Below are 19,080 nucleotides of genomic sequence, written 5' to 3' on the forward strand. Positions count from 1 at the left end.
CCTCAGCGTAGGTCTATACCACGTCTGTTGGTTGTAGACCTGCATATATTTCTGAGAGGCATTAATATCAATAGCATAAGAGGGAGTGTATTGCAATAAAGCACAAGTCACATTATCAGTCACTGGAATGGTCTCAAGACAGGTAAAATTCCCAGTAGTAGAACAAACTCTTTGGGTAGTCGTTTGATTATTCACTAATTGGGTAACCAAATAACAATAAGGGCCTCTTTCAGGTAACATAGCACAAAGTCCAGGAATAACCATCATATCTACGTCACTATGGAATCCATCAATTTCATATCTAAAGTCTAGGGGCTGATCTGCAGTAATATCATGGATCTCTATTGCCACTGATCCATTTGTTTTCCACTCAATGGTTCTCTCATATGAAGTCTGTTGAACTTTAAAAAATAGGCTTTCTGAGCAATATCCTAATAAATCACTAAGATGGGAAGGTCTGGGCCAACGAATCTCATTAGAATATACAATTTCGTTTACATCTGGATAAATTACAGAAGTGACGGCCAGGGTTGAGGGGCTAGTGGGGGTAACCTTTGTGGTAGCAAGGTGCTTTTGGTAGTCATTATCTGAAAGCCAATTAGGGAGGGCAGTACATCCCCAGGGTACTTGTCCATAAGCACAGAGCCCTGCCCCTGGAAGAAATCCTAGCCACCATTGAACCCCACACGCCCAAGCACGCTCCCCACAGTTCCCTCCTTGCCAATAAACGATGCTTCGTTTCTTCCACCAGGGCCAGTTCATAATGTCTCTTTTAGTCAGGAATCCCTGGACTCTGGAGGAGTTTGCAGAACGAATGCATCTTCTCCTCTTCCCCAAAAACAATCGTGCTCTAGCATGATAAAGGGAAGAGGGTTGTAATGTGTGGAATACCTTTAGAAAAATCCAAAGGCACAGTAGGTCCGTCAGAGGACAAGGGAGAGGTCACCAGTACGTCACCTTGTCCTCTTCTTCCGCTGTCCAGCAGGAACAGCAGGGCTAGAAGAAGGAGCACGTTGATCATCAGTAGGTGTGGCCTCCCGAGGTGGAGGGGTCTTTTTGCAGTGCGATGCATGGGTCCAGGCAGGTAGTCCTTGACACTTCACAGCAGTGTTGGTAGTCAACAGGACTTGGAAAGGGCCTTTCCAGCGTGGAGCCAGGGCAGTCTTTCGTTGATGGACCTTTATGTAGACCCAGTCTCCCGGTTCCAATGAGTGGCAAGGTTGCACAGGATCCTTCGGTAAGGCTTCCTTCACCTGTGTATAAAAAGACTTAACACATTTCATTAGTGCCTGACAATACTTAAGCATTATATCATCCATCAAATGAATGTCCATCTGAGCTAAGGTCAGTGGGGGTGCAGTTGGTAGTCGCATTGGGCGCCCCGTCAAAATCTCATGAGGGCTGAGTCCAGTCTTTCGATTGGGAATGGCTCTCATACTCATCAGTGCCAATGGAAGGGCATCTGGCCACTTTAAGTTCGTTTCAGCACAAATCTTGGCCAGTTTATTTTTTAAAATCCCGTTCTGGCGTTCCACTGTCCCAGCAGATTGTGGGTGATGAGGGCAGTGAAGGTTGTGTTGGATCTGCAAAGTTGTACATAACTCCTTTACAATCTGTCCAGTAAAGTGAGTTCCACGATCACTGTTGATACTCACAGGAATGCCAAAACGAGGGACAAAATCCTTAAGCAGAAGTTTCACAACAGTCCTGGCATCTGCCTTCCTGCAGGGAAAAGCTTCAACCCAATTGGTAAATACATCAACTAAAACCAATACATATTCATAACCACAACATTTAGACATTTGAATAAAATCAATCTGAATATTTACAAAAGGTCCCCAAGGAGGAGGGTGGGCTGCTCGCATAGCTTTAACAGCTTTACCAATGTTGTGTTGTTGACAAATCACACAGTGTTGACAGTAGGAATGGGCAACAGAAGGGAAAATGGGTGCAAACCAATCTCGGGCAACTGCAGCAACCATCCCCCCTTTGCTCACGTGTGCCATCCCATGGTATATGCGAGCAAGATAGGGCAATAACATCTTTGGTGCCACCAGGCGACCATCCGGGGCACGCCAAAGATTATCAGAATGTAAAATGCAGCCAGCAGCACTCCAAGAGTGCTTCTCAGTTCTTGATGTTGCCTCCTGGATCTGAGCCAGATCGTCAAGGGAGGCCAGTGAAGGCTGCTCTATCAGTACACAGGAATGTACAGCCTGAGGTGCAGAAAGAGCCGCTGTCCTAGCTGCAGAGTCAGCTAGAGCATTCCCACGGGTAACTTCATCATGAGGGGTCTTGTGAGCAGTACATTTAACAACAGCTATAGCTTTAGGCAACAAAAGAGCATCCAAAAGAGCAGAAACATAAAAACCATTCTTAATAGGAGAACCAGTGGATGTAAGGAAGCCTCTATATTTCCAAAGCAATCCAAAATCATGAACCACTCCAAAAGCATAACGAGAATCCGTATAGATAGTGACCGTTTGATCTCTAGCCAGAACACAAGCTCGAGTCAAAGCCACAAGTTCAGCTACTTGAGAGGAAAACACTGAAGAAAGGAAAGCACTTTCAACAACAGCACAGGTAGTGCAGACAGCATAACCAGCAACTAATGTACCCTTAGAATCTCGCAAGCACGAGCCATCCACAAAATAAAGGAGATCAGGATTCTGCAAAGGCACATCCAGTAAATCATCTCTAGGACGAGTAAGAACAGACGTTACAAACACACAATCATGTGGGGTTCCATCTTCAGGCCCAGGCAACAAAGAGGCTGGATTAAGAACAGGGCAACGAGCCAAAGTAATATGAGAGGAAGAAAGCAAAACCAGTTCATATTTGATAAGACGAGAAGCGGATAAATGCTGCGTCCTAGATTTCAACAAGAGTGCAGCCACAGCATGCGGAACACACACACTCAAAGGAGAACCCAATACAATAGATTCAGATAACTGAACAGAAAGGGCCGTTGCCGCTACAGCCCGTAAACAAGGGGAAAATCCTACCGCCACAGCGTCTAAGGCAGTACTGTAGTAGGCAATTGGACGGTGTTTGTCCCCGTGCTTTTGCGTTAGTACAGCCAAAGCAAACCCATTACGCTCATGACAGAAAAGAGTAAATGGTTTAGTATAATCAGGAAGTCCCAGGGCCGGAGCAGTAGATAGTCTCTGTTTAATAGCAACAAAAGCACTCTCAGCCTCTGGGGGCCAAGGAAGAGGTTCAGGGGTACCAGACTTAGTCAGATCCTGTAAGGGTTTAATCACTGTTGCATAACCTAAAATCCACTGCCTGCAATATCCAGTCATGCCCAGAAACGTACGCATGTGAGAAACAGTACTAGGCCTAGGCATATTTAAAATAGCTGAAATACGAGAGTCTGATAAATGACGCTTGCCATGAGAAATATCATGACCAAGATAATGAACCTTGGGTTGACACAGTTGGAGTTTCTCTCGGGATGCTTTGTGACCTTTGGCAGCTAAAGCAGTTAAAAGAGTCAGAGTATCAGTTTTAGAAGAGTCAAAAGAGAAAGACGCCAGTAAAAGGTCATCCACATATTGTATAAGTACTGATTTTCCAGGGAAAACCACATCATCCAGATCCTTCTTCAGGATCTGAGAAAACAGGGAGGGAGATTCAGTATACCCTTGGGGTAACCTGGTCCAGGTATACTGACATCCTTTATAAGTAAAGGCAAACAAATACTGACTATCTGGGTGAATTGGAATGGAAAAAAATGCAGAACATAAATCTGCAGGGTCGGCATCAGGCCAAGCCGCCTGTCTGTTAAGGCGTTGCTGTACTTCGGCGGGCAGTACAGCTCGTAAAAGTTGAGTCAGCCCACCGTGGGTCGGATCTCCTAAAGATCCACTAGTTACTGGGCTTGCGTTAGACTACTCCTGATCATTAGCAATCGCTTCACAGGGCAATCTGGGCGTCTTCCAGCAACGAACACTCACACAGGTATACACACACACACACACACACCAAGGCCTCTTTTCCTCTATTTAACCCTTTTTTTAACCTTTTTAAAATTTTTTTTTTCTTTTTTATTTTATTTTTTATTTTTTTAACCAAGATGCATCATTACCTGGTCCGGACCAATACCATGAGGCGGTATGACAACCCCTCTTGAGGCGGTAAAAACCCCTCAGCACCGGTGCATTCTAATGCATTACCTTATGCATTACCTGTTGGCCAACTCAGCAGTTCCCAGTACTGCTATAAACTAACCTTATTGGGGCCTCTCCCCAATACCACTCTGCATTTGATCCTGCTGCACAGTCAAAAGTTCAGATGGCGTGAGCCCAACAGAAACAGACGTCCCCCACAGACAGTCCTCCTCCGATACCCCAATAGAGATTTCAAAAGGTCTCTTACCTCTATTGTGGCGCCATGGGGTTCGAAGGGGAACGATCCGTAGCAGCCGTCTGTGTGTCCGTGGGCGTTGCCATCCCGGACGAGCCCCCAAATTGTCGAAGAAAACTCAGTTCTCGCTTATGTTTAGGTGCAGCAAAAACAAATACTTTATTATAATACTCTAGTGAACACAAGAGGGAGAGAGTGTCAGGAACTGGGTTGCCCCTTGTCCTGAACAGATCTCTCTCAATTAGTAAAACAATCATAACAATCTTTATACCTTCTTAACAGACAGTGGCTAGCAAACTTGCAGACAGTAAAAGTAAACATTTGCATTTGTTTATACATAAGCCTATTCATTATCTTATTTGTCTGCAATACCAGAACAGAAAACAAGACTGCAATTCACAAGGTCGTAACGACTTTTCACACAATTCACTCTGCACCAGATACAGGGTAACAGCTTAACCTCTGCTAATTAGCTAACATACATTAAGATCCCTTCAAACCTTTATTAATTAATTCTTGGCCTCCACATTGCGTTCAGATGACCATGTAGCCGCTTTGCAGATGTCAGGAATGGGAACATTGTGAAGGAAGGCAACAGATGTTGACATAGCTCAAGTAGAATGACTTCTAATGCCTTTGGACAGTTGAAGATTCTGCGTGTGGTAACAGGATCTGATGCAGTCAGAGATCCACTTGGACAGATGTTTAGAGATAGCCATACCCTTTGATCTTTTGGTAATGGAAACAAAGAGTCGTGGGGAGTTACAAAATGGTTTAGTCCTGTCTAAATAAAAGGCAATTGCTTGCCTGACATCGAGAGTATGCAGGGTTGCCTCTTGCAGAGTCTTGTGAAGGTTGGGATAGAAAGTAGGTAAGTATATAGGTTGGTTGAGGTGGAAGGTAGATACCACCTTAGGAAGAAATTTAGAGTGTGGTCTCAAAGTGACTTTGTCTTTGGAGAAGACAGTATAGGGAGGGTGGGCCATCAGGGCGCTCATTTCACCTACTCTCCTTGTCGATGTCATGGCAACTAAGAAAGCCACCTTCATGGACATATGGAGATGAGAGGAAGTAGCCAAGGGTTCGAATGGAGGTTTCATGAGAGCGTGTAGAATGAGGTTAAGATTCCATGCAGCCGCCATTGGGTAAATTTCAGGGTAGAGATTTTGCAGGCCCCTGAGAAATCATTTTATGGTGGGGTGGGTAAAGAGTGAATAACCTTCTACGAGGTCATGGATGGTGGTAAGCGTCACCAGGTGCACTTTGATGGAGCTGAGCAAAAGTCCGTCCTGTTTTAGTTTCAGGAGGTAGTCTAAAATGTTAGGGAGGGTCACCATATTGGGTGCTATGTGATTACGTGAGCACCAGAGGGTGAAACGCTTCCACTTCTGCAGGTAGATTTTACAAATGGAGTCTTTCCTACTGTGCAGGAGGACATATTGGACTTGCTCAAAACAGACTAGTTCATGGAGAACCATGAAGAAACCAGACTGTGAGGTGGCGCTTTTGGAGCTGGGAGTGAAGAACCCATCCGTTGTTCTGGGAAAGGAGATTTGGCTTGTTGGGGAGAGCCAATGGGTGACGGGAGGACATGGGGAGTAGGTAGGGATACCACATCCGTCTCGGCCAAGCCGGGGCAATAAGTATGACACGGGCCTTGTCGTCTACGATCTTCCGAAGAACCCTGTGTAGCAGAGAGATTGGTGGGAAGGTGTACAGGAGAGAGTTGTTCCATGGGATGAGGACTCTTAGGGATGAGTCCCGCTCTGGAGCAAAACTGGGGACATTTTCGATTCTGGGTTGTGGCAAAGAGATCTATTGATGGGATGCCCCAGAGGGAGAAGAGCTGTTGAAGTATTATGGGGTGCAGTTCCCATTCATGTTCTGTCGAGAAGTGCCTCCTGAGTGCGTCGGCAGTAGTGTTGTGGCAGCCTGGTAGGTAGGAAGCAGCAATCTGTATTTGATGTTGTATATATTAATTCCATAGTTGGATGGCTTCTATGAAAAGGGAATGTGATCAGGCTCACCCATGTCTGCTGATGTCGTACATACATGCTATGTTGTCTGTTAAGATCTGAAAAGATTTGTTCCTTATGAAGGGAAGAAAGTGAAGGCACACTCATCTCACTGCTCTGAGCTCTAAGAGATTTATGTGTAGGTGCATCTCTGATGCGGACCACCAGACTATTGTCCTGTGTCCCCCTAGATGCGCTCCCCAACCGATTAGGGAAGTGTCCGTGGTGAGCATGAGCATTGGGAATCGTTGCTGGAAGGAAACCCCAGTGCAGAGGTTCTCTGGTCTTGTCCACCAAAGTAGGGAAGCTATAACATTTGGAGGAGGAGTTAACAGCATCCCTAAGGTGTGTCTGTTGGGTTTGAAATTGGAATTGAGCCAGCCTTGAAGACATCTCATGTTCAGCCTAGCGGACTGGACCACGAAGGTGGTGGCTGCCATGTGACCAAGGAGCTGTAGGCAGAATCTTTCCTGTGTCCTTGGACGAATAGAGAGTGTGCGTATGACCTGTGCAATAGTGAGGAATCTGTGATATGGGAGCGAGGCCCTGCTCTGAATTGAGTCGAGATGAGCTCCGATGAACTCAATCTGTTGTGTAGGTGTCAGGATGGATTTTTGGACATTTATTTGGAGGCGTAGGCTGTGAAAGAGGGCGACAGTGAAAAGGGTAGCTTGTAGTGTCTCGCCATAGGAGTTGCCCTTGATAAGGCAATCTTTCAGGTACGGAAAAGCGTGATCCCATGTTTGTGGAGGTGAGCCACGACCACAGCTAGAGTTTTGGAAAAGACTCTTGGCGCTGTGGAGAGGCCAAAAGGAAGAACTCTGTATTGAAAATGGTTGTGACCGATTGTGAAGCATAGAAAGCGTCTGTGAGCTGGATAAATTGATATATGAAAATAGGTGTCTTGTAGGTTGAGGGCTGTAAACCAGTCCCCTTGATCCAATGCAGGAATTATTGTGCCCAGTGTGACCATTTTGAATTTTTGTATCCTCACAAATTTGTTCAGTCAGCGTAAGTCTAGTATAGGCCACCATCCCCCGGTCTTTTTCTGGGTCAGGAAGTAATGGGAGTAGAAACCTGTCCCTTGATGTTGCGTCGGCACAGGGTCCACTGCGCCTAGCTGTAGAAGATGAGCCACTTCTATGCGAAGTAGGTGCTTGTGAGAGGGGTCCCTGAAGAGGGACGGGGAAGGGGGAAGGGTAGGCAGATAGCATATGAATGGGATAGAGTAACCGGACTGAACTATCGAGGACCCAGCGGTCCTGTGTAATTCGCTGCCAGGCATGTTGGAGGTGGTGGCCAAATGGGCAAGTAGACTGTGGAATCAAGGGGTGGTCGCACAGACCCTTGACCAACATTTCAAAATTGTTGTTTATTCCCGGATGGATGGGAAGTGGTTGCTTGAGCTTGATTTTGTCTGCACTTAGGGGGTCTAGCATGATTCCTATTTATGTTGTATGGTTTGGGCTGAGGCCGATAATATTGTTGTGTACGTGGTCTTTGGTAGGGTTGGTATTGTTGTCCCCTGGGAAGAGATGGGTGAATGCCCAGGGTGCGCAGTGTCACTCTAGAATCTTTCATTGTGTGAAGTAGTTCATCGTTTTTTTTGGAAAACAGTTTCTCTTTATTAAAGGGGAGGTCCTCCACTTTGTTCTGCAGATCTTTAGGGATGTCAGATGCAGAAAGACATGAAGATCTGCGCATAACCACAGCAGTTACAGTTGTACGGGCTGCTGTGTCCACCGTGTCTAAAGAAGCTTGTAGGGCAGTTCTGGAAATCAATTGGCCCTCACTCAGAATTGATTTAAAGTCCACTCTCCTATCCTCTGGTATGCAGGAGGCAAATTCAAAAAGTTTGCTGTAGTTATCAAAGTCATAGCTGGCGAGGAGTGCAGAATAGTTTGCTATCCTGAATTGTAGGGTGGAGGACGTGTAAACCTTGCGACCAAGGACCTCAAAGCATTTAAGATCCTTGTCTTGCAGGGTGGGCTGGTATTGTGGCTGTTTCGTCCTCTGTGCAACTGCATCCGTGATGAGAGAGTTCGGTTGTGGGTGAGAAAATAGGAAGTCAGCATCCTTAGCAGGAACATAGTATTTACGTTTGGCCTTTCTGCAGGTTGGTAATAAAGAAGCTGGAGTTTGCCAGAGAGTGTCAGCTGGTTCCAGGAGTGCCTCATTTGTAGGGAGCACGATCTTTGAGGGTGCAGAGAGTTGAAGGATTCTGAGGAGTTTGTGTTGTGTCTCCTGAACCTCCTCTAAGGGGATGTCCTGACTGAGTGCCACCCTCTTGAAAAGTTCTTGAAATTGTTTACAATTTACAGTCATCCACATTCTGTGGGGGTGAGGGAGGGAGGGCTCCGTCTGGAGCAGATGGAGAGTTAGGGTTCGGTGAGTCCAGATATGGTTCATAACTCACGTTCTCAGGAGGAGGTTCAAGTACTCTACAAGTGGACAGAGCTGGAGATCGAGGCACAGAAGCAGGCAGGGCTTTCCTGGAAGAGGTCTGAGGATGAGTGGTAGGAGGAGGTGGCCAAGGGTATCACTGAGGCCAAGGCATAGGGTAGGAAAACCCAGGTGCCGCACATGGAGGGGCAAAGTAGGGAAACTGAGGCTGGTGGCTGCGGACTGTAGCCTGAGGTGGAAAAGGCTCCGGTGGGGGAGGAGAGGGAGGTGCGGAGAACTCTGCTTGCTGTTGTAGATCAGGTTCACTCTCAGTAAAGGCAGCCAGTTCAGGTGGTGAGAGCGGCTGTTCAAAGAGTAAGCCCTGTGTATCTAGGAGCAGAGAGTTAGGCTCAGGTGGCACTGAGAGGTCGCTTTGAGTGAAGAAGTGTTGCTCCTGCTCCCTGGGCTGTGCTGAGCCTGGACTGTGCTCTAGTGTGTTAAGAAGCAAAAGTGAAAGTGTGAGCGGTGCCGTGGGTCCGTTGGGGGTGCCCTGCATGGGGTCCACTGCGGGGGCGGGAGGCAGGCTCGGTGCCAACATTCCTCCTGGCAAGGGGCAGAGCGTGCAGTCGGATTTGCGGTTATTTTTAGCGCTGAGGCGCTCGGTGCCGCGGAATCTTTCTGTGTCCGGGAGGTCTGTGGGAGCCGTAGTTGAGGTGTGATTCGGGGCTGAGGCTGTCAGCTCAGGGGGTAGGGATCTCGCAGGAGACCCCTTACCCTTGGTAAAGTCTCTCCTATGAGACTGCTCTGCTTCTTGCCTCTGCTCCAGAGAGGGTGAAGCAATGCTCCCCACTGGTTCAGATCTGGTTGGGGAGGATGTGGGAGCGGGTTTAACTTTCCCCATCTCCGAAAGCGGCTGCAGGGATTTTTCCATAAGAAGCATTTTAAGCCACAGGTCTCTGTCGCGCCGAGCTGTTGACTTGAGGCTCATACAGTGCAAGCACTTTGCGGGGATGTGGGCTTCCCCAAGGCATTTCACACAATGTGAGTGCCCATCTGACCTTGGCATGGAGTCCTGACAGGAAACACACCTTTTGAATCCTGAAGCCCCTGGCATTGTGAATTAGAAATGGCAGGGGAGAGTCTCTCAGCGAGAGACAAGTCTGAAGTGAATTTCTTTTTTAACTAAGTTACTATGTAACTACACTAAAGGAAGGGAAACAACTGCGACATAACCAATAACTGTTTCTATAGTCTTTGTTACTTTGTTCCTAAAGAGACCAGGGAAGAGAAGCAGCACTGCCCTGAGTCCCGTCTTCAGCTGGGGACGGTTGAGAAGGAACTGAGGGGGGTGCGGGATGCAGGCGCTCAGGAAGATTCCAGTGAGACGGGAGATACCATCTGAGCGCCTGCGTCCCGACCAGGCACTGCTACCGAAAATGTCCAACCAACAGTGCCGGGATACACTGACACCTAGAGTGGAGCACCCACAGGGACAGCACTCGAAGAAGAACACTCCTAACCCACAGTCCCTGCAGCAGCAGATCCTACAGCCAGTTGGAGCCATCCCACCTCCGCCTGGAGTCAAGGCCCGTGCAAGTGGTTGGGGGTGCCCAGGGCTGTCCTCAGGCACAGGCAGCTAGGTAGGGCACCTGAAAATTTGGGGCACCACTGGGTCATAATGTCCACCCTACTGGTTTCCTATCCCTGTTCTGACCCTTCCTGCAGGCTCCAAGTCTTCCTAGGAAGGGGATCTAGTAGTTAAAAGAGAAAAAGTCTCCAGCCTGCCAGACCTATTAGCACAACACTGAAACTGTTAAAGAGCCATTCAAGGGGTAATGAAGACATTTAACAGGCATTTGCCAACCCCCAGGTATCTACTGTCAGTTTCTGAATGTACTGACAAAAACAGTTGTGCATGACTGTAATATTTACTCAGACCATGTCAGTCTACACTCTACAGGACCTTCATGGGGCCGTGAGCACGGGCGTGTATTTGGCGCGGTTTATCCCTGCCCCAGACACCTGCCCCTTCTGAACGTTTACTTAGAGTGCGCCAGGTTGCAGCCCCTATACCGGCTCCTCACCAATATACTGTTGCGTTTCTGGCTGCACTTTTCCCTTCACCTCCTTCTTTATGCACTCCCTATCCGTGGCCCCACAAAGTCACGGGACCTCCTGGTCAACCTCTTCCTTGCCCTGACTAAAATGGCTATCTACACAACCAAGGAGAGGAGGTTGGCCAATGGAGACTCCTGTGACTGTGGGGCTTGTTTCCAATCCTCTCTCCATTCACGCATCCGGGCGGAGTTCCTCTGGGCAGCGTCCACTGGCTCCCTTGACGCCTTTGAGGAGCAGTGGGCGCTGTCCGGGGTTCTCTGCTCGGTGTCCCCGTCAGGCTCCCTTCTTATGTCCCTTTTTGACTGCACTCCTGTCCCTGTTCTTTTATTAGTTGTCCCCTGAACTCAGTTGGGATTCTGAGGTCCTGTAGATCCTCCCCTTAGGCTGGGGTGGGGGATCCGTTAGCAGTGGTGGGCTTCCGCCCGCCCACTTCCTGGAAACCCAATAGGTACTGGACCGTAGTTTAAAATTTGCTTTAAAAATCTTTCATTAGTGGGCTGGTGAAGATTATAAAATCACATTGCTAAAAAATCCTTGCATAGATTTTTAGATGCACAATCATCTTTAGCCTTAAATGCCGATCTTCAGACATTTTTTTAAAATAAATTCTTCAAAAGACCACCCTTATCTAAAATACACATTTTAATTAGTATAGTAAAAAAAACTTGCTTCCAAAGTCTTCCTGTCCTTTCTGTCCATCCATTTCTCCCTTCGCACCCTCTCTCCTCCTCTGCCCCCCAATTCAAGGAAGCAACAGCCCTTTGCTTCCAGATAGCTGGACAAAGAGTTTCCCTTTCTTTATTTCTGACTATCTGATTAACTAGTTTAAAGCAAAATCAGTACCTTAGTAAGATATAAAATGCTTTGTTATGCCTAAAATCTTTGGAAACATATTGTTTAAAGTTACTGAAATTTCATAAACATGTGTATTGTTATGGAGATCACACACAGTAGTGTTCCCTTTTTCTAAAAGCAATGAACACTGTTGTGAACACACTAAAGAGGAGGTTACTCACCTTGTGCAGTAACTGACGTTCTTCGAGATGAGTGTCCCTGTGGGTGCTCCACTCTAGGTGTCGGTGTGCCTTTGATTGGAGATTTCTGCAGCAGTACTCGTACCGGCCACGCATGCTCAGAGCCTGCCCCCCGCTCTGAGTATACCTCTAGTGAGCATGCGTGGCCGGTTCCCTCAGTTCCTTCTCTACAACGGAGGATACCCCAACTCTGAAGTAGAGGGGAGGAGGGTGGGTAGTGGAGCACCCACAGGGACACTCATCTCGAAAAACGTCAGTTACTGCACAAGGTGAGTAACCTCCTCTTCTTCGAGAGAGATGTCCCTGTGGGTGCTCCACTCTAGGTGACTTCGAAGCAGTGTATCTCAAGGAGGTAGGGACTTTGGATCTGGCAGGAATGCCATAGATAACACTGCCCTGCCTAATCGAGTGTCAGAGAGAGGGCCCTGAGTAAGGGCATAGTGTTTGACAAATGTGTGCTCGGAGGACCAAGTGGCTGCTCTACAAATGTCAGTCAATGGTACTTTACGTAAGAAGGCTACAGAGGTAGATACAGATCTAGTGGAATGTGTTCTGATCAATGCTGGAGGTGTAACGTTTTTTATCCGATAGCAGAGTCGTATGCAATCGGAGATCCTGTTTGAAAGTCTCTGGGGAGAGATAGGCCTGCCTTTGGAGCGCTCCGCGATGGAGACAAAGAGCCTAGGAGAGTTTCTGAAGGGTTTGGTTCTGTCCAAATAGAAGGATAAGGCCCTGCGCACATCAAGTGTGTGCATTGTGGCTTCGAAGGAGTTTGCATGTGGTTTTGGAAAGAAAGTTGGTAGATGTATTGGTTCATTGATGTGAAATGAAATGTGAACTTTTGGAAGGAATTTCGGGTGTATGCGTAGAGTAACTTTGTCCTTGAAGAAGAGCGTATATGGTGGATCTGCCATAAGGGCAGCTATCTCGCCTGCCCGTCTTTCGGAGGTAATCGCCACCAAAAAGGCTGTTTTCATCGAGAGGTGCAAGAGGGAGCAGGTGGCTAAGGGCTCAAAGGGTTGATGAGTTAAACAGGACAATACTAGGTGAAGATCCCATGGAGGGGTAGGCGGCTTAATGTCTGGATATAAGGTTTGGAGTCCCTTCAGGAAACGCTTGGTGATGGGATGAGCAAAGACCGAGGTATTGTCAACTGTACCATGAAAGGTTGTGATGGCAGCTAAGTGGACTCTGATGGAGCTGAAGGAAAGGCCGGATTGCTTAATGCTCAATAGGTAGTCGAGTATGCAGGGAAGAGGTGCCGAGGTAGGAGACAGTTGTTTAGTTGAACACCATTCTGTGAATCGTTTCCACTTTCGGAGATAGGTGATATGGGTGGATTGCGTTCTGCTGTGTAGAAGCACCCTCTGAGCTTGGTCAGAACAGTCTAGTTCTCGTTGGGAGAACCATGCAGGTACCAGGCTTTGAGATGAAGCATGGATAGATTCGGATGAAGAAGCTGGCCGTGTTGCTGTGATAAAAGGTTCGGGATGAGAGGCAGTGAGATCGGTGGTCGAATTGACATTCTGGTAAGGAAAGGGAACCACGGTTGTCTTGACCATGAAGGTGTGATCAAGATCACCCTGGCAAGGTCCGTTTGTATCTTTATGAGGATCCTGTTGAGCAATGGTATTGGGGGAAATGCATAAAGCAAGTCCCAGTGCCACGGGATCATGAATGCGTCTCCAAGGGAGTGTTTGCCCAGTCCCGCCCTGGAGCAAAAATTGAGACATTTCGTGTTTTTCACAGTTGCAAAGAGATCTATGGTTGGGTGACCCCAAGTGCGAAATATGTTGTAAATGATTCCCTCGTCTATCTCCCATTCGTGGTCCAAAGGGAAATGTCTGCTTAACTTGTTGGTAGTGGTGTTCATCACCCCTGGGAGATAAGCAGCTGATATGCAGATGTGGTTTGCAAGGCACCAATTCCAGTTTTATGGCCTCTGAGCAAAGAGAGTGGGAACGAGCCCCTCCTTGTCTGTTTACGTAGAACATGCAGGCAATGTTGTCTGTCATTATGCATATATGCTGATTCTTGATCAGTGGTAGGAAGTGGCAGCAGGCATTCCGTATAGCTCGAAGTTCTAGAACATTTATGTGCAGGGAGGTCTCGGAAGGAGACCACAGCCCATGGACTGTTTGGTGAGAGATGTGGGCCCCCCAGCCAGTGAGAGATGCATCGGTCGCCATTATCAGAGTTGGGGAAGTCTGGAGGAAGGGGACTCCGGAACAGAGGTTGTACGAGACTGTCCACCATAGGAGAGAGTCTTTGACTCGGTAGGGTATGGTCAGGTGTTTGTTTAGTGAGTGCACGTTTGGTTTGTAAACCGTGGCCAGCCAAGCTTGGAAGCACCTCATGTAGAGACGTGCATTCTGGACCACGAAGATGCACGAGGCCATGTGCCCTAGTAGTTGGAGGCAGTCTCGGGCATTGACCCGGGGGCTGTTGCGAAGTGTCGTAGCCAGTAGTTTTCTGGTATTGAATCGGTCAGGTGGGAGAGATGCCCGCCCGGTTGTAGAGTCGAGGCTCTCTCCTATAAACTCCAGGTGCTGGGTAGGACTTAATGTGGATTTGCTTCTGTTTATTTGCAGGCCCAGGGATTGGAAGAAATCGATGGTGAGTTGTGTGAAGCGGAGGGCCTCGTCGAACGTGGAGGCCTTCAGGAGGCAATCGTCGACGTAAGGGAATATTATGACCCCTTTTTTCCTGAGGTAGGCAGTGACTACCGCTAGGAGCTTGGAGAAAACTCGGGGGGCAGTGGAAAGGCTGAAGGGTAGAACTCAGTATTGGAAATGCGTTGAGCAGAGGGTAAAACGAAGGAAATATCTGTGGGCCGGGTGGATAGTGATGTGAAAATAGGCATCTTGTAGGTTGAGGGCTGAAAACCAATCGCCCTGCTCCAGGGCTGGAATTATGGTGGTGAGAGTAACCATCTTGAACTTTTGCTTTTTGATAAATTTGTTGAGGCCCCTGAGGTCAAGGATCGGTCGCCATCCTCCAGTTTTCTTTTCTGTTAAGAAATAATGGGAGTAGAACCCTTTTCCCTTGTGGCATTCTGGCACGAGTTCAATAGCCCCCAGGTGAAGGAGATGTTACCGAAATATCGGGTTTGCCTAGCTGAGAGCCAATAACAGCCTGACAGGGATAAGGAAAAATGCTTTATTCTGCAGAAGAAAGGAGAGCTCTGTAGTAAATACAGAAAACTTTACTGCACACAAGTTTTACAAGCTTTTTATACATTTTTAGATAAAGACCATGCCGTGTTAACATTTTATTGGTGGGTGTTAAGCCCTGTAATACCGTTATTTGTTTAAGAAAGACTGGCTTGAAGCGGAATCTTTTCTGTTTCTGACTGCAAGCAGAAAAAATTAGTTACAAGGTTCAAGGTACTGTACGTGAGGCCTTTTGGAGGCTTCTGCCTTCACCTACTGGCCGTTTACAAAACTATTAATAGGACTAAATAGCTTTTACAGAAATGTTGTACTTCTTGCTGGAGGTGTAGCTCGTGAGAGGAGTCCCTGAAGAGGGACAGGGTGGGTGGGTGGGTGGGAGGGAAGGAGAGGAAGGGAATAGAATACCCAGTTGTGATGACCTCTAGAACCCACTTCTCGGTGGTAATATTCTGCCATTGGTACAAAAATAGCTGTAGGCGGTGTCCAAAGATAGTTGTAAGCAGTGCATACGCTGAAGTTGGGACAATGTTTACGAGACCCTCGACCAAAGGTTCAAATCTGCTTATTAGTTGGAGGAAGCTGGGGCATCCCAGAAGAATTGGGGCGACGCCTCTGGTATCTGGATCTCTGGCGTTGGTGTTGCTGTTGTTGATCCTGAGATCTTGGGAACTGCTGAGTATATGGGGGGGGTAGCGTGGACGGTGGTAAGGTTGATATCTGTACTGTCGCCTTCTGGTTGTAGGGGTTTGGATGCCTAAGGATCGAAGAGTTGCCCTTGAGTCCTTCATTGAGTGAAGCACCTCATTCGTGGTGGAAGCAAAGAGTTTATCACCATGAAAAGGGAGATCCTCTATGGTGCTCTGAACCTCGCGAGGAAAGAGGGAAGAGGAGAGCCATGAACCTCGGCGCATGACCACCACTACCTTGCTGCAGTATTGGCTGCATCCAGAGCTGCTTGAAGAGCCGTGCGTGATATGATTTGGCCCTCGGAAACTAAAGCTGTAAACTGTTGTTTCTTCTGGTCTGGAATGTGTTCAATAAAGTCCATGAACTTGTTATAGTTTCTATGGTCGTACTTTGCCAGAACTACTGTATAATTGGCAATTTGAAATTGTAAGGTTGAAGAGGCATACACTTTGCGACCCAGCAGGTCTAAGCGTTTGCCTTCTTTGTTGGCTGGGGTATGGTGGGAATACTGAGGTTTGTTCCTTTGATTGGCTGCATCCACTACCAGTGAGTTTGGCGCAGGATATGAGAAAAGGAATTCAGAGCCCTTAGAGGGAATGAAGTATTTACGGTCCGCTTGTTTGCAGGTAGGCTGGCTTGTGGCTGGAGCCTGCCAGATGGACTTAGCAGGTTCCAGAAGAGCCGGATTGATTGGTAATGCCAGTCTGGATGAAGAAGAGGGTTGCAGGATGTCCGTTAACTCATGTTGTTGATCCGGCACTTCCTCTAGATTGATTCTAAGGTCGCTGGCAACCCTTTTAAAGAGATCCTGGAATTTCGAAAAATCGTCTGAGGAAGTTAGAGGGGGGGAAGTAAAGCTTCTTCAGGCATTACTTCAGTTGGTATTTCAGTTGGTACTGGGTCAGGAGCAGGAGTTAATTGATCCTGAGAATGGGAGGCTGCCGCCAAGTGAGTCATATCATCTGGACGTTCGCATCTCGTCGAATTGGAATAGCGGGTGTACTGCCAAGGGAAAGATGCCTATGGGGCCCAATACTGCCATGGTGGTGGGAAAGGCATAGGTGGTGCCATCCAGGGGTTAACGCACCAGGAGGCAGGGTCACGAGGATAGTCTGAGACAATTTTCCTGTGCCCGTGGTTGACAGTAATCCGAGGATGGAATTCTGATTGCATTGAAACATCACCCTGTAGTTCAGACTCCTCTTCACTGGAGGAAGGCTGTTTGGATCCTGAATGATTGGTCAGGGAGAAGCAATCTTTAGGGAAGGGTGATTTCATCGTAGGTGACACTAAGCTGTCACTTGGCAGTGTAAACGGCAGCACTGAGGCAGCTGAAGGTGAAGGCTGATAGAATTGCTGTGAGGGAACTCGGGCTTGCACTGGAGTTCAAAGTCTTGGCTCAGTGCCAAGTAGCGCTGTTAATGCCGGTCCCGGAGCCGATGCCGTGCTATTAATAGCAGGCTGCGGTGCCTCAGGGGGGTCCTGGACTGTCGGCACCACGACGAACGCGGTGCCAATAGGTGCCATAATCGAGGCAGGCAACTGAAAGCCTGTTGCCTCAGCACCGGAGCTTCGCGCTGCCGCCGAAAGCACAGGCGGGTTTAACGCGATGCCTGAGGAGCCGGGCTCGTCGAAAGTGCTCAGGTGGGGGAGTACCGGTAAGGAAACTGTGGCTCTGACCGGAGAAGGTTTGTGTCTAAGGCCTTCTTTTGTACTTGACAGAAGGTGCCCTCGTTTTCTGCTTTCTTCTGCTTTTTAGCAGTGAGAGACCTGTGTCGGTGAGCGGAGGCAGAGTCCGCGCCAGGGTCTGAGGCGGACCCTAAGGATTTTTGAAGCAAAATAAGTTTAAGTTTTAGCTCCCTGTCCTTTCTTGCTCTGGAGCTTAGTTTAGTGCAGTGAGCACATTTTTCGGGAATATGGGTCTCCCCCAAGCATTTTATGCACTGTGAATGACCATTGGAGAGAGGGATAGCGTCCTGACAGGAGGAGCAGCGCTTAAAGCCTGTGGAGCCAGGAATGTCTGAAGTGCTGAGAAATTTTTTTTAAACTGTAGAAAAAAGGGTAAGTAATACTAACTAACAACTAACTAACAAGAAACTGTCTAACTACAAGTTATTTTAGGATGAGGAAAGAAATTCTTTAAGGAGTCTGCTGAGCTCCGTCTCAAGCCGGAGATGGTAGAGAAGGAACTGAGGGAACCGGCCGCGCATGCTCACTAGAGGTATACTCAGAGCCGGGGGGGGGGGGGGGGCAGGTTCTGAGAATGCGTGCCCGGTACGAATACTGCTGCAGAAATCTCCGATCAAAGGCGTAGGGATGCACCGACACCTAAAGTGGAGCACCCACAAAGACATCTCTCACAACAGGATGGAAGTTGTGATCCAGTCCTTCCTGCATTAGAACGGCTCCTCCCCCACGCTCAGATGCATCGGTGGTTACTAGGAAGGGTTTGTCAAAGTCCGGGGCCTTTAACACACGGTCAGACATGAGCGTCGCCTTAAGCTGGGTAAAGGCTTTCTGACACTCATCAGTCCACTTAACTGCAGTTGGCTGTGTTTTTCTGGTTAGATCAGTTAGTGGGGAAGCGATTTGGCTGTAGTGTGGTACAAATCGCCTGTAATACCCGGCCAAGCCTAAGAAGGATTGGACCTGTTTCTTTGACCTTGGGACAGGCCACTTTTGGATAGCCTCCACCTTGACCTGTAGGGGGTTTATTGTTCCTTGACCCACCTGGTGCCCTAGGTAAGTCACTCTGTTTTGGCCTATTTGACACTTTTTGGCCTTAACAGTTAGTCCTGCCTGCCTGATGCGCTCAAAGACCGTTTCCAGGTGTTCTAGGTGTTCGGGCCAGGAATCAGAAAAAATGGCCACATCATCGAGGTAGGTAACTGCACATTCTCCCAATCCTGCTAGTAGACCATCTACCAGCCTTTGGAAGGTGGCGGGTGCATTTCGCAGGCCGAACGGAAGCACATTAAATTCATACACCCCTGCATGGATGATGAAGACTGACTTTTCTTTAGTGGGTTCATCTAGTCGTACTTGCCAGTACCCCTTGGTTAAATCTAATGTAGAGATGAACTGGGCACGTCCCAGTTTCTCCAATAGCTCATCGGTGCGTGGTATTGGGTAGTTGTCGGGGTGAGTTACAGCATTCATCTTACGGTAGTCCACGCAAAAGCGTATTTCCCCATCTGGTTTGGGAACTAGAACCACTGGAGATGCCCATGCACTGGTAGAGGGGCGGATTATACCCATCTCTAACATGTTTTGGATCTCCCGTTCAATAGCAACTTGGGCAGG

At 48.0% G+C, this 19,080-nt stretch overlaps 1 protein-coding gene across 3 annotated transcripts in view; it reads right to left on the minus strand.

Moving 5' to 3' along the window:
* Window positions 1–19,080, minus strand: part of LOC123365744 — a 93,345-nt gene that overhangs the window by 55,765 nt on the left and 18,500 nt on the right. The window lies entirely within an intron of this gene.

This window comes from Mauremys mutica, chromosome 3, assembly GCF_020497125.1.
Source record: "Mauremys mutica isolate MM-2020 ecotype Southern chromosome 3, ASM2049712v1, whole genome shotgun sequence".
In the NCBI taxonomy this organism is placed as follows: domain Eukaryota; kingdom Metazoa; phylum Chordata; order Testudines; family Geoemydidae; genus Mauremys; species Mauremys mutica.